The 14,659-nt window shown below is 37.5% G+C and overlaps 1 protein-coding gene across 1 annotated transcript in view; it reads right to left on the bottom strand.

Annotated features, from left to right (window-relative positions):
* pde4d (phosphodiesterase 4D, cAMP-specific) overlaps positions 1–14,659 on the bottom strand; it is a 108,793-nt gene that overhangs the window by 82,614 nt on the left and 11,520 nt on the right. The window lies entirely within an intron of this gene.

The raw sequence follows: 14,659 nt of genomic DNA, 5'->3' as shown, positions 1-14,659 counted from the left end.
ATTTAAAGTTTAAAAAACGTTGTATTTTCCACATACCGTGCATGTTTGTATCGTCTCTTTGCTCCGCCTCTCTGAAACGCACTGATTTTTTACAAAGCTCATCGCTCTGAAAAGCGAGGTGTGCTATGATTGGCCAGTTCACCAGTGCGTAGTGATTGGTCAAATACTGCAAGCATTTCACGGAAATGTAACGCCTCTTACCATATTCGGAACATCAGGTTCCAAAGCAATTGTACTGACAGGCGATACAATGAGATTTACAATTACGCCCACCTTAACTACGTGTAGATTTGGGCGGTCTTAGTCAAATCATGTTACGAAGTTACGTAGATTTGTGGGGGTGTGGTTACACGAGGCGTTTCAGGCAAGTCTGGTTGAGCATTCTCTTTTAGATAGAATGCATCTTTTGTTCCCACACTTTCATTTGTGCAATTTTACGTGTCTAATACATGCATGGGCAACTTATAACACACCAAAAACACAGAAAAACACGTACTTCCGCCATATGACCCCTTTAACATCTCTTTAAGCTTTTGCTTTGCTCAACTGCTAACCTCTCATTTACCTGCTCAGATCTACAGTATAACCACTCCACTCCCTGCTAACTGCAACTGACTGTCATTGTTTTCTTTTCCAAACTGATCTCAAAGCCCACGAGGTGGCTTATTCCTATAAATTCACACAATGTAAATCATACAAAAACTTACGATTATATAAAAATGCAATACTGAAGCCCCTCCCCTAATCCCACCCATAAACATCACTGGCGTGAAAGCAAATCATACTAAAATGTACAAATAAGATTGTATGATTTCATACAAATTAGCCACCTCGTCACAAATTCCCGTGAAATTCCCCTTTTCTTCGATAAAATGGACAAAATATCTATGATTCATTTGTAACACCTTGACTACACCGGACGCGACACGACATGACAACCTGCTTGTTCTTAATGGGTAAGAATCCGCATCCAGTGTGGACAAATGTAAAACTATAATGGGTTCTCGTGTCGCGTCCGGTGTAGACACGGTGTAAGTCATTTGTAAAGCGTCTGCTAAATGACTAAATGTAAATGTAAAACATTGAGATACAGTTGAAAAAGCCTTCAGGAATATTTTGAAAAAAACTGTGTTTACTATGGTAACGTTTCAATGTTTCCAATCTGTCTGTGTACAGTATGTATTGATTGATATAAAAATTAGTGTGATAAATAATTAAATAATAAAGAATTAAAAGAATAAACAGCTTCCTGGGACTATCTGAAGGCTCCTTGAATCAAGTGACGATCGGGAATTTTGACTTCCGTTGTCGCCACTCTCTCTCTCAACAGCTCTGAATGTGACCATGTTGAAAAATATGCATAAGGCTGATATTTTCAAGCAAATGCCGTTTAGTAAATATTTGACTTTGGGTGAACTATTCCTTTAAAGTGGGTTGCCAACTGGACAGTACTTATGAACAATTATGTACACTCAAGTAAATTAAAAGCTTTAAAAAAGTGATTAAAAACGCTAGCCTACATGCTAAATGTATAATTATAATATAAATCACACATACATCAATACTATTTTACATCATGTAAATGTGAGACAATCACATATCAAACCAAACGTTCACAGTGTTTCAATTTATACTCATGCAGATTTACAGCAAACTTAAGGGAACTGTAAGTATGCACTTAAGAACATCGTTCAAGTATTCATCTCCATGTTCTACGATCACGACCTCAGTGAGTGCTTCAAACTGCCCCCCACCTCCGGAGCTGGAAATAGTGCTTCACTTCTCTGAGTGACTAACCATATCTGAACTACAGACGCAGTTATCGCAAAGAGCACCTCGCTCTGAAGATCGGAAAGAATTAACTCACAAGCCAAAGAGACGGACAAAAATTGCTAAATGGATAGGAAGAGCAGTGACTGGGCAGGAAACCTGCAATTTGGTTGAAATGTGCACGGTTCACTGTGAACAGAATCATTTTACGGAAGCCAAGAATGGATATTGTGCGGTACACTTACTTCTTGTCATCAAGCACATCTTTTTGGTTACGGCAGACCAGCAAAAATGCTTTGGGGTCAAACCCTTTCTCCAATACATTTCCCAAAAAATATTAAAGGGACAGTTTACCCAAAAAGGAAAATTCTACAATTCTACAATAATTATTCCTACTATGGTATGGTGCCCCAAAACTGTCAGTTGCTAACATTCTTCCAAATATCTTTCTTTGTGTTCATCAGAACAAAGAAATGAATTCAGGTTTGGAACAACTTGAGGGTGAGTAAATGATGACAGAATTTTCATTTTTGGGTGAACTGTCCCTTTAAAGACCAAATGATATCACATGACAGGACATACTGAAGGGCTTTGCCAATAGATTTTAATTTAATTCACAACCATGAACCATGATTTGCAACTCAAGGGACTTTCCGTTTCCAGAGAAATTAAACTGGACTATGCAGCACAAAACAAATAATACTTCTTGTCTAGTTTTGTGTAAGAATAGGATTAGTTGATGGATGACGTCAAAGCTAAAAATCAAACTAAAAGACACGCGACTCCAAATGCGATGTTATGGGGTCTTTAACACACCGTGAAGGTAAAATCGATTCTATCATAGCCTTGAATAGCCAAAAATCTAAATCTTCAGCAGAGTTGTCAGTATTTAAAGTGACCTTTTAAAATTCCTTTTACTTGTGTAGAATTATTAATGGTACCTCACACCAGTAGATTTTGCAATATTAATCGCAGTCCAATTAAACCTCTAGATAACATGAAATACCATCTGTGACCAAAGTTATTAGTGTGTGCATGGAGGGGGGGTTACTTATGTGCTGATGTTGGCCCCTGGCCTTTCGGTGCCTCTGCATTTCAGCTCATTAGTTCAAGGACAGGGACAATGATTCGTAGCAACACTCTGGAGTGTCCATCTTCCATCTAGCACACTGTACAGTAAAATATAAGAAAACAGTGTAAAATATGATGCATACAAAAAAACAATAAAAAGCCCACCTTGTAAAATCTGTCACCTCTATCAGCTCCGCTGGCATTTACAAGGCTCAAACATATGACAATGCAGTCATAACTTTAGTCACAGAGAGAACAATTAAGATGTCCCTGCGACACAAGGGACTTCGGGCAATGACTAGAAACTCATTTCTGACTGTCAGTATGCAAATTCAGCATCACGCCACTACAATACAGGCATGCTCTCCTGGTTGTGTAATACTGAGTGTTAGAACACTACATTGTGTGTTCGACTTCCCCTCCCCACTTCTTCCTGCATGACGTCTGTGTGTGTTTCTCCACTGTTACCCTTGGCAACATGGATGGAGAGAGACAAGTGTGTGTGTGTGTGGTGGGCATTGACTCAGAGCTGGAGATTTAACGGAGGAATGAAAGGAGACTAATCTGCAGAATGCAGCTCAAAATACTGCTGGTGATGTTCACACACACAAAAACGTCCCATACAAACACTTTGGTGAATTCTCACGAAACCAGTCAAGGTGTCCTGCTCATATTGCACCCAAAAAATCAAATGAAATAAAAATGATATTTGGTTTGAAGAGAATGAAGATTTATTTTACATTGTGACATTATTTTCATGACACAACATCCACCAATCAATTTTTCTCACAACGGCAAGCTTATAATATTGATTTAGAAATTGAGCTGTCAGGTACGATTTCATAGAAAATGTCAGTTTGACGTCACTTGACTTCGTGCAGGTAAAGATGAGTATAGCCTATAAAGTAACCTGCAATGTTGTTTCTGACAGAAATGGTGATAAGACGCTTGTGATTTTTTCTGTTTTTTATTTTGGTGTCCTGAACAGGCTTTTGAGAAATTGACTGTATGTGTAAGACATTTAGGACTATATCGAACAACCATATTTTCAATATGTCTGTCTCTCTGTGTGGACAGCTGGTGAGGTTACACTGCCTCCTTGTCATTTTAGCAGGTCGTTCACACTGAATCACTAACGGCAGATAAGACAGAATTCAACGCTAGGGCATTTGCAGCGAATTATAGCTAAGCTACTAAATTCTATCACAAATCACACATTTTCTCCAATCTCCTTGAGTTTTGTCAACTCCAACTTGACAAAAGTTTTGACAGCTTCAATGTTGTGGAACAAACATCTCCCCATATTTCCATTTAAACATATTGGTGGGTTTTGAGATACCTTTCTAGGTGCACGCTGGAATAAACAAAGTCTGAAAACCATTGGTTCACACCATTAGTGTCTCTTAAAGTGACAGCTTTACGATTCTGTCATAATTCCTTTTCAAAGTTGTACAACGTTTGTACTGTACAGCGATAGAAAATTGGTATATAGTGCAGAGGTTACTCTTATGGTGGTTTTTGTTCTTTATTAAATTTGAAAGCCCCTAGTTCCCATCCACTATCACTGTATGCTGTGTGAATATACTTATAAAAAAAACTAATATTCATAAAATAAATAAAGTCATAGAGGTTTTGATCGACATAAGTAAATTATGACAGAATTTGCCTGTTTGTGAACTATACATTTAAACCTGACATCAAACACTGAGCCACACTGTGTCCGTGTTTTACATGCAGACACACCATTCTTTACAAGCAGACTGATCAAATAAAGTAAAATATCTCCCTCTATTGGATGACTAGGTGAAAAACATGAACTGTTAAAAAGTATGCTACAGCAAGCATACTCTTAAAGGGATAGTTCGCACAAAAAAGAAGTAAAAAAATACTTGCACTGTATGGCTCTCTTTCTTCAGCAGAACACAAAAGAAGATATTTTGAAGAATGTTGGTAACAAAACAACATTGAACCCCACTGACTTCCATTGTATGGACACAAAACCTTTCTCAAAATATCTTCTTTTGTGTTTCACAGAAGAAAGAGTCACATACAGATTCTGAATGATATGAAGTTAAATAAATAATGAGAGAATTTTTATTTTTTGTTGAATTATTTTTTTAACACCTTAAGGTAGTAAATAGTGCACCCATCGAGGGTAAATTAGGTACAAAAATAAATTTCAGACTAGTCAAGGGGTAAAGCAGATGTGTCTATTGTGGTACTGTCCCAGAACAAGTCAAAGACACAAATTTTACTCATTTTTGACAGTATAAAAACCTGCAGTTATACTGTCTGTGGCAACTAGAGGGCATAACAGTATCAGTAAAAAATGTACAGTATATCCATCCCATACCTATTTATCTCATTTTTGCATTCCTCAAAATTATGATTCAAATTTTGTCTTTAGTAATCTGTTAAGAAATGTTTACTATCACAAATTAGCTATTACAAGCCTGAGAAATTGGGAGGTCCATGTGCTTTCTGTCGGAGGCCTGAGACTGCCCAAGTGTAAACCAAAACTCTCTATCCTGTATCTCAATTCATTGAGCATGTCATTAGCAATGGCATGGGTTTGTTTCTAAAGGAACATATGATCAAATGTATAGTTTGAAAGCACTTTGGATTAAAGCATACAGGTGCTGGTCATATAATTAGAATATCATCAAAAACTTTGATGACTTTGAAGACCAACTTTATGGAGATGCAGATTTCATTTTCCAACAGGACTTGGCACCTGCACACAGTGCCAAAGCTACCAGTACCTGGTTTAAGGACCATGGTATCCCTGTTCTTAATTGGCCAGCAAACTGATCGACTCCATGCCACGCCGCATTGCTGCAGTAATTCAGGCAAAAGGAGCCCCAACTAAGTATTGAGTGCTGTACATGCTCATACTTTTCATGCTCATACTTTTCAGTTGGCCAAGATTTCTAAAAATCCTTTCTTTGTATTGGTCTTAAGTAATATTCTAATTTTCTGAGATACTGAATTTGGGATTTTAATTAGTTGTCAGTTATAATCATCAAATTAAAAGAAATAAACATTTGAAATATATCAGTCTGTGTGTAATGAATGAATATAATATACAAGTTTCTCTTTTTGAATGGAATTAGTGAAATAAATCAACTTTTTGATGATATTCTAATTATATGACCAGCACCTGTATACCGTACATGAGAATGCCATCAAATGTAAGGTCATTATAAACAAACAATCAGTTTTATCAGATGTATAACCTTTAAGAGTGTTAACAGTCAGGCAGATTTCCCCTCACACTTGAGACTAACCTTTGGGATCCAACCGCTAAAGTCTCGGTCAAACCGGTTGTTTTTCATTGCCGGCCTCGACTGAGCTTATTCTCTCCTTAATGATGCATCTAGCAGCTGTGGCACATCTAATATTTTGGCTGTGTGTCAGATCTGTCTGTTATTCTGCTTTTTGATCTTCGCAGTGGCCAGCCTGCCTCATGCTGACTCGATCTGCAACAGTCTCCAAGGGTAAATGTGAACTATACAATCAAAGACCCTGACAGTTCTCGCATGTGCACATTAAAAATGCAAAACGGCGCACCTGCCAGGAGAGACGCAGCTGTAATTGCAAAAAAACATAATTGCTGTCTTAAAAAATAAGGTGCATATAGCTTTCTTTAAGCAACCGAGCGAATTTTAAAGTCACGGTTCAGTGATAATCTTCCCATTTACAAGTCTTAAAGGCGCAGTTCTTGAAAATCAGCGGCCACTAGCTTTGTATTATAGTTTTGCAAAGAATCTCTGAGTCATTTGCCCACCCCTTTCTTTCGAATTACAACGGAGGCCGCAACAGTAAAAAAGGATGTCGTCTACTGAGACAGCGGATAGTAGTGATACAAGCAGGTAAGGCAATATATTAACGTAATTAATCATTTAACATGTATTCTATTGTGAAAGTTACTGTTACAATTCTATAATTAGATATATTTCTTGCGTGCTATCTAGTACACGCTGAGAGTAGTGAAGTAACTAAAGTTAGCTAATCATAAATAGCAACGCTGTTCAAAGCGTTTGATCTGACAGCGACATAGGCAGTTAGGTGTAAGTTAGTAGACGTTTGTCTCCCCCTTTGTAAAGTCAGGAACAACCGGAGTACGTACCGCAGGGACGGAAATACATTATTATTCGGAGGTTATATGGCCATTTGTATAAAATGCTAACGTTACCGTTTCAACAAAACAGTTGTTTGGTAAACATTGAAAAAGTGGAAACATTGAAAATGTTGAATTATCTTACCAGTCTAGCAGAAAACAGGCAACTTCGGCGTCGCCTTGAAAACATTTGTCTTTCAACAGTGCCTTCCATCTGGTAATAGATACACCGATGTTTATCCTGGATTTCTGCCGCCGTTTGTCTCTAATTCGTCTGGCAGCATCACGTTTGCGCTTCTTTGACGACGGAGATTCACGCTCTGTCGGCGCTTGTGCACAATACGCATGGTCCTCCATTTTATCAAAACTTCTAAGACAGAACAATCAATTGCTTCAGCTAGACGACGACTCCTCCTCCTCTCCGTACTACGACTTACTACTTTGTGCGTCTTCAACTCAGTGATGACGCAAGCTGCGTCTTAAAACACACACGAAGACCAACATATACGAAACGCGCTCTGTAGAGCTGTTTGTCCGTTAGAGCTTACTGTACAAAACATGGCTGCGCAACATAACAAATTCTATGTAGATAGGCCCGCTCCCTATGTAGATACAACTGGTTTATTCTAAGGTAATAAAAACATAACTTTTCATTACGTAAGGTTTTTATACACATCTAAAGACACAGTTTTGTATGTTATATTGCATTTCTGTTAACAGATCATACAAAACATCCCGCACTGTACCTTTAAATGTGAGTAAATGGTGACAGATTTTTCACAGTGAACTGTTCCTTTAAACAGCGCTCTGAAGAGAATTACTATCGAATGTAATCACTAATGTGATGGAAAGACACTTAAGGCCGTGTCTGATCTACTAAGTGAATACTGAAGTAGAGTATCAGATTGCGGTGGCATTTTTTAATACAGGGAATAAAACAAGATTATAGAAGTTGAGATCTCTACGTTCTGATAGTTTTATGATTCATGACACATTTTCTTGGGCTTTGACTCATCTGGACTGAAATGATCATGCTTTTGAATGTCGATCTCCACACCGCTCTCTATACAAAGTGAATTTGTAATCAGAGCGTCGGGAAATGACAGGCCTTAGGTCTGCCTTATCAAAATATTCATGACAGTGAGAAAGTGTCTTTTTCACAGCAAGATATGGGCCCTAATGCAATCAAAGTGACAAATTAAGATGCCATTTAAGACAGGCAGGCGGTGTTTATGTTCATTCAGACACTTTCACTGTCGTGACACTCCAATACTCACTGACTTTGACTACTGCACTTGACAAAGCCCATAACACCAGTGAGCTGCATGACACCGAACAATTGTTCGAATTTACAGAAGAATTTAGTGATAACGAATTAGGTTATTATACAGCCGTGGAAAAATTAAGAGACCATTCCTAATTTTCATTTGATCAGCATTTCTAGATGTATTGTGCCCACTTTGTTGAATCAACTAAATCAAACCTCAGGAGTGACAAAGTCATCCGTCAGCAATGTGAGAGATTGACAGCATGACAAGACACGCATGTAAACTGTGACAAGGTTGTCACATAAAAAATCATTTTAAAACGTTTTTAAACACATGTACAAATATTGCTGTTGTATTGCTTAAATGTGAATATGAACTTGTTTTCTTTGCAGTATTTGAGGTCTAAAAAAATGCAAACCATCTTTTCTGTTATTTTGATCTGTTTCTCTAGTTGTCATTTTCTGCAAATAAATGCAAATAGAGACAATATTTTTATTTGAAATTTGGGATACATTTTTTGTTAGTGGTTTACAGAATAAAACAAAAATGATCATTTTACCTAAACGCATACCTACAGATAGTAAATTCTGAAAAACTTTTTTTTTTTAATGGTCTCCTAATTTTCCCATGTCTGTATATAAGGCAGGCAAATATATTTTGCTGTCTTCAGATTTAAACAAAGAATGAGAAACAACTAAACAGTAAAAATTATCCTCTGGTTTCACTCCTTGTCTATGTCTATGTTTGTAAAAAGTTATCTTACTACAAACGCAGAAGTCTCCTTGAGAATCTCCTTGATGAAATGCCCCAGATATGTCAGCCGAGCTGGAACAAAAATCTGGCGCCCTGCAGAAATAACTTAACACCACTGGACAGACGAACAGCAGGGTTCACTGTGACCCTGTGCCCTGAAACAGCCACATCAAAATCTACAAATGAACAGACTTTTTCACACATTCTTATTTTTCTCTAAACTTTCAATATCATCCTAAAGACGATCTGTTTTCTTCAGCACTTTCAACTGAACAACATTTTAAAAACAACACAAAGTGGCTTGTTCTGCTAAACATGAAGTGATGTTTTGAAATCTCAAGGTTTGGTACATGGTCAGTTGTGGTCATGAGGAGGGAGCCGAGGACAGCGCTCTTACCAGGAAAGAGAACCAGGTCATGTTTCACTGAGGGAGGTGGGTAGGGTACAACCCATGGGGTGAGAAATTCTAGAAATAGACTGACGGCCTCCACTATAATCATCATTCAGAACACAAGCAGCAAAGGCCTTCAATCTGTCACACGAACTCGCTGTTTACCATGTGAAAGCCTCAAAACCTGTATATGACTCTTTTTTTCTATGGAACATATACTTTGAGAAATGTATTTTGGTTTTATGTCCATACAATGGAAGTCAATAGAGGCCAGTGTTGTTTGGTTCTTTAAAATATCTTCCTTTGTATTCTACTGAACAAAGAAAGTCATATAGGTTTAGAATGTCATGAGGGTGAATAAATGATGACAGAATTTACTTATAGGGGTGAACTAGCCTTTTTAACTACGGATGTCCCAAAACAGAATTACTAAAATAGACAGCTATCCAGAACACTCCCCTTGACATTTATATAACCAGAAACACTTCAAAACATTTCTAGCATTTCTTCCAAGGATCTAAAAACACAGTGAATGGTCAACTGAAGGCTTTAGTAAAGATGTTGGACTTTGAAATGTGTCTAAAGTTGTGTCATAACCACACTGAATCATGGACCCCCATTGTGATTGTCTCGGGTTGTTTTGGTGGCTGGAGTCTTGGGGATTGAGAAAATATTAATTTCACAGAACCATGAAGACGGAGAGTCCTTGAAAATCTATCAGGATCACACAACATTCCTACTGGATCCAGATTGGTGGGTGGAGGACTGGCATTTCAGCAAGATATAATCCAATACATGTCAATTCTATTTGGAGCACAAAACTTGTGTATGGGGATGGTCTCTCTACCCCAGTCTTCTGATCTAACACCTATCAAACAAATTCTGGATGAAGGTGAAAAGGAGAGGAAAAGAGGCAGCCAACAACACCATGATGTTCATCTAGGACAGTGCTTCTCCAACTTTCCAAAATAAAGCACACTACAAACCATAAACACTCTCTCTTTCTTTACTCACATACACTACTGTCACAGTAAAAATACGGTTCGATAATATATATAAAATATTTAGGCGGATCTACCGACATATATATTTGTGTCGGTAGATCCCCTTAAATATTACACATGGCACCTTTATAGCCACACTATAGAACTTTTGCTCACAGGTTCTACCAGTGAAATCATTTTAGAGACATTATTGTAAGGGTCGAAAAACGACAAAGAAATATTATGTTATCATCATTTTCTAAATTGTTAAATACTGTGTACCAATAAATGTACTAAAATACCTTTTTTCAAGAAATAAAAAATAAATAAAAAACACCATTAATAATATAATATAAGCCATAGATAAATTGCACGTGTTAGTATTTAAGTATTATTCTTTCTGTCTGACGGCCCTTTTATTTAATCTTTCCCTTGCCAATCTGCACACAGCCATAAAACGTGAAAAAAGATTTCCCCATCAGGGGGTCTGGCACTTCAAGGAGACGGGAAAAACCAAGTATAGTCTAGCAGCAAAGACGGCACATCACATCCCTGGAAACCATTTCTTCAAAGCCCTTAGGCACCTCCACCACAAACAAACAACAGCAAAAGCCAATAACAGGACTATGGACACCTTCAACACTCCAGGCAGCACCATGGGTTCATTTCCTTCTAAACAACACGCCAATCTATTACTCACCCCGCTTGATTTACGACACCAATACACGGACCCAATGTTAAGCTAAATATTTAACAGATTTGAAGTCACATCTGTTTTGCCTTTCCCCTGGCAAGCAAATATTGAACTTCATGTCCAGTAATTAATCTTGTACACGCCCACGTTTCGATGAGACAGACTCCAGGCTGCACTTTGCCAGAAGACCAATAGGATCCTTTCATGCAGCCAAGCAAAGCTGATAATAAATACATTTGTGCTAGTGGCTTTAATAAAGCGTGTCAAAACTCAATTAAAAGACATTTCATTGCATTGTTCTCTCCCAATGAATAATGAATTTTGCTGTGTGTTCAGCCACAACACCTGGTGTACACCTGGATGTCAACACAGAAAGAAACCGAATGAAGGACTGAGAGGAAATATGTGAGCTTTGTAAGTGTCAAAGAATGACATCTCATTAGAGTAAAGAATCCAGTACATGCCATCACTGTCATACTTACATTTATAGCACAGGAGAGACCTTTAATTCATTTTAGATTTCAAACCCTGACATATTTACCAAAGAATAATATGCAACACGTACATTGAAAAATTACCAGCGGGGCACATTGTTTTAGATCTGCAGGCAGGAAGTAAAAAAAGAAGACAGACAAACAAACACACATTCCCAAATAAAGGAGCAATCTGAAAAAGCTCAGATGGTTTTGCCTTGACAAGGTAATTGGTCATCAGGGAAGGAGAGAAAGGAATTCTACAAGAAAGGGCAGAGAGGAAAAAGAAGAAGACACGACAAATAGACTGCAAATTAGAAAAGGAAATTGGTCGAGGCAAAGTATATTGAATTCAGATTTTCTTCCTCGCAACATGTAAATGTCCAATCTTCGAATTGTAAATCATTACATGTTCTCATTTTCATTTCCTCTTAATACCCACAGATCACTGTAAAACAAAGAAAAAATGTTTTTGTCCAATCTGGGATAGACTTCATTTTCACATTATTGTGGAATAGGTCAGACAAAGGATGAGAAAAAAACAAGTTGCAGTCGTGAAATGCTGTCAACAGTCGAGCTTGGCTTCTCATAAATATTCATTGCCTTTCTATGAAACCATTGAGATATATAGATGGTCTGTGCATCTCATCTGCATAATCTACATTCAGCAAAAGTGCTCCCGTGGGGCACCTAATAAATATCTACTGGTGAAGTTTTATAAAATCTTAACCCATCGGAATGAAAATCTTTGAATGAGATCTTGTTTATTTCTCAACTGCATCTCTCACACAGCAAAAGGACAATAAATAGAAAGCAAACTTAGATTTTTGCTCGGCTGTTTGACCAAAACCAACACCTGTTAATCTTTAGTTTTAGTTAAAGACCTTAACAGCATCTAAAATTAATTAGACAAGTCAAATATCCAAACTCCAATTTTTTCAAGGCTAAATAATCGATTTCATATATGTATGAATTGAAATTCTCATTATTTTTTAGCTCTACACTCCTACTGTATGTCCACATGCTCCCTTGTGCCTATTTTGATTTCTCCTAAGAAAAAACATTTGTGACAATGTTGAAACTTCAGTCAAATGTAACCGATAGCATCCTCAAGCCTCGTGAGCTATAAAAAAGCATCATACAAGCGGTAAAATATTTTTCTAGAAAGCAGTGAGTGACAGACAGTTTCAGACATTTATAAACCCCTCTTCAAGAACCGACATTAACCATTAATCCACACCTACCCCAATTACTTTAACACACTCATAACAGAGAAAGCTATTGTGAGCTTTAGATCCAGAGGGACCATATACCCAGCAGGCCTTTTCTAATGAGGAAAACAAAGTTATTACCCTAGCTATTGTTTCTAGCCTTAAGGGTCACATCTATGTATAGGTTTGGATGATTTTGAATAGGAGATAAGCTGTGTGTGAATGTCCTGTATATGTACTGTAGCAAGGGCATTCAGTACACGCAGTGCATCAAACTAAAGTCACCTTGCAGAATGGGGGAGGATGTGTTTAATTCAATTCATTTAATTTTTATTTATAAAGCACTATTTACAGTTATGCATTGTTGCAAAGCATCTTAACATTCCTTTAGACAGTTATTACTGTAGTCAAGCGATATAATTATAAAAAACAAAGACACAAAATACATGGTCTAATAATGCATAGGGTTATTATTACAATTTTCTCAATATGTGACCCAGTCTGTGCAAACCAGGCAGGCGAAAGTTTTGTAATTTGATTCTGAGATAACAGTCAGTTTGATTTCAATTATTAATTTCACTGTTATTTCAATCTTTGACATGGCTTATATAGCCTAATATAATTTACATTATGTGGGATGATTTTGTGGAAAACTGGATTTTTAGCTGGATTTTTACAGGCAGGGTCATCATGATGTACATCGATGAAACTTAAAGGTGATGCGTGTAATTTTTCGGAGGATCTATTGATAGACATGCAATATAATATAACTATGTCTTCAGAGGTGTATAAAGACCTTACATAATGAAGAGTTATGTTTTTACTACCTTAGAATTAGCCATCATTCTATGCTGATGGCTGACATTGTGACAAATCTGTTTCCGACAAATGTTTCACTTTGGTCATGTGACTCTCACTGCTCTGTGCAGCAAATCTCGTTGTAAACAAATATGAAAAATGCTAAAGGGGCAAATAAGCTTGTGCTGTACAGATCAGACGTAACTGAGCTCATGCTGTATAAGCTTGCGCAGACCTGCATGACGTTATAACTGTATAAAGATGTGTCTGCAAAGCTCGTGTTGTATAAGGAAGACGCGCCTGAGTTTATAACTGCAAAGCTCAAGCTGTACAGATGACACGCGCCTGACTTTATAACTGCCCAGCTTGCGTTGTATATAGAAGACGCGCCTCACTTTATAATGTCACAGCTCGTTTAAAGAAGACGACATATATGGCAGACATCGCCCAACCCTACTTGGAATGAGCAATTTCTATCTACATACACCGCGGGTCCCTTTACACAGAATTCGCCATGTTGTTTCTACAGTAGCCCTAAACGGACAAACTGCTCAACAGCGCGTGTTTCGTAAATACCTTATCTCCTTCAGCAAAGAAGCTTAAATGTGACAACATCTTAGTTGTGTCAGCCACCGTAGTGCTTTGAAAGGGAGGGGTGGATTGAGACACTGGTTGCAACTCACAACGTCACCACTAGATGCCGCTCAATTTCATACACTGGGCCTTTAACAAAAGCTTTTTACATTTGTAAGCGGATATTTCTATTCATAGTAGTAGTAGGTGCTTTGTATATCATTTTTGCATGGAATGTATATTAGTAGTACAGAATGTAAAAAAATTGTCTAAAGATTGTAAGAGGAGTTAGTTAATTTAACCCTAAAATGAAATACTTCAAAGCTAACTGTAACATGGCTTGGCAGCATGAATTTACGACTGAAATACCCACACATTAAAAAGAGATTTATCATGAGGCATCTTCTACATGTACCTAGAGAACCATAAAACCAAAAGGCCATCATAATGAGGAAAACACAGATATACTTTGTAGCTAAAGTCTAGAGCCTTTACAATGAAATCCTATAAAGATTAAGGAAAAACAAGGAAAAGATTGCAACAAAAATCATAAT

This window comes from Triplophysa rosa, linkage group LG17 (genome assembly GCF_024868665.1).
Source record: "Triplophysa rosa linkage group LG17, Trosa_1v2, whole genome shotgun sequence".
Classification (NCBI taxonomy): Eukaryota; Metazoa; Chordata; class Actinopteri; order Cypriniformes; family Nemacheilidae; genus Triplophysa; species Triplophysa rosa.
This window is presented reverse-complemented; position numbering and strand designations above follow the sequence as displayed.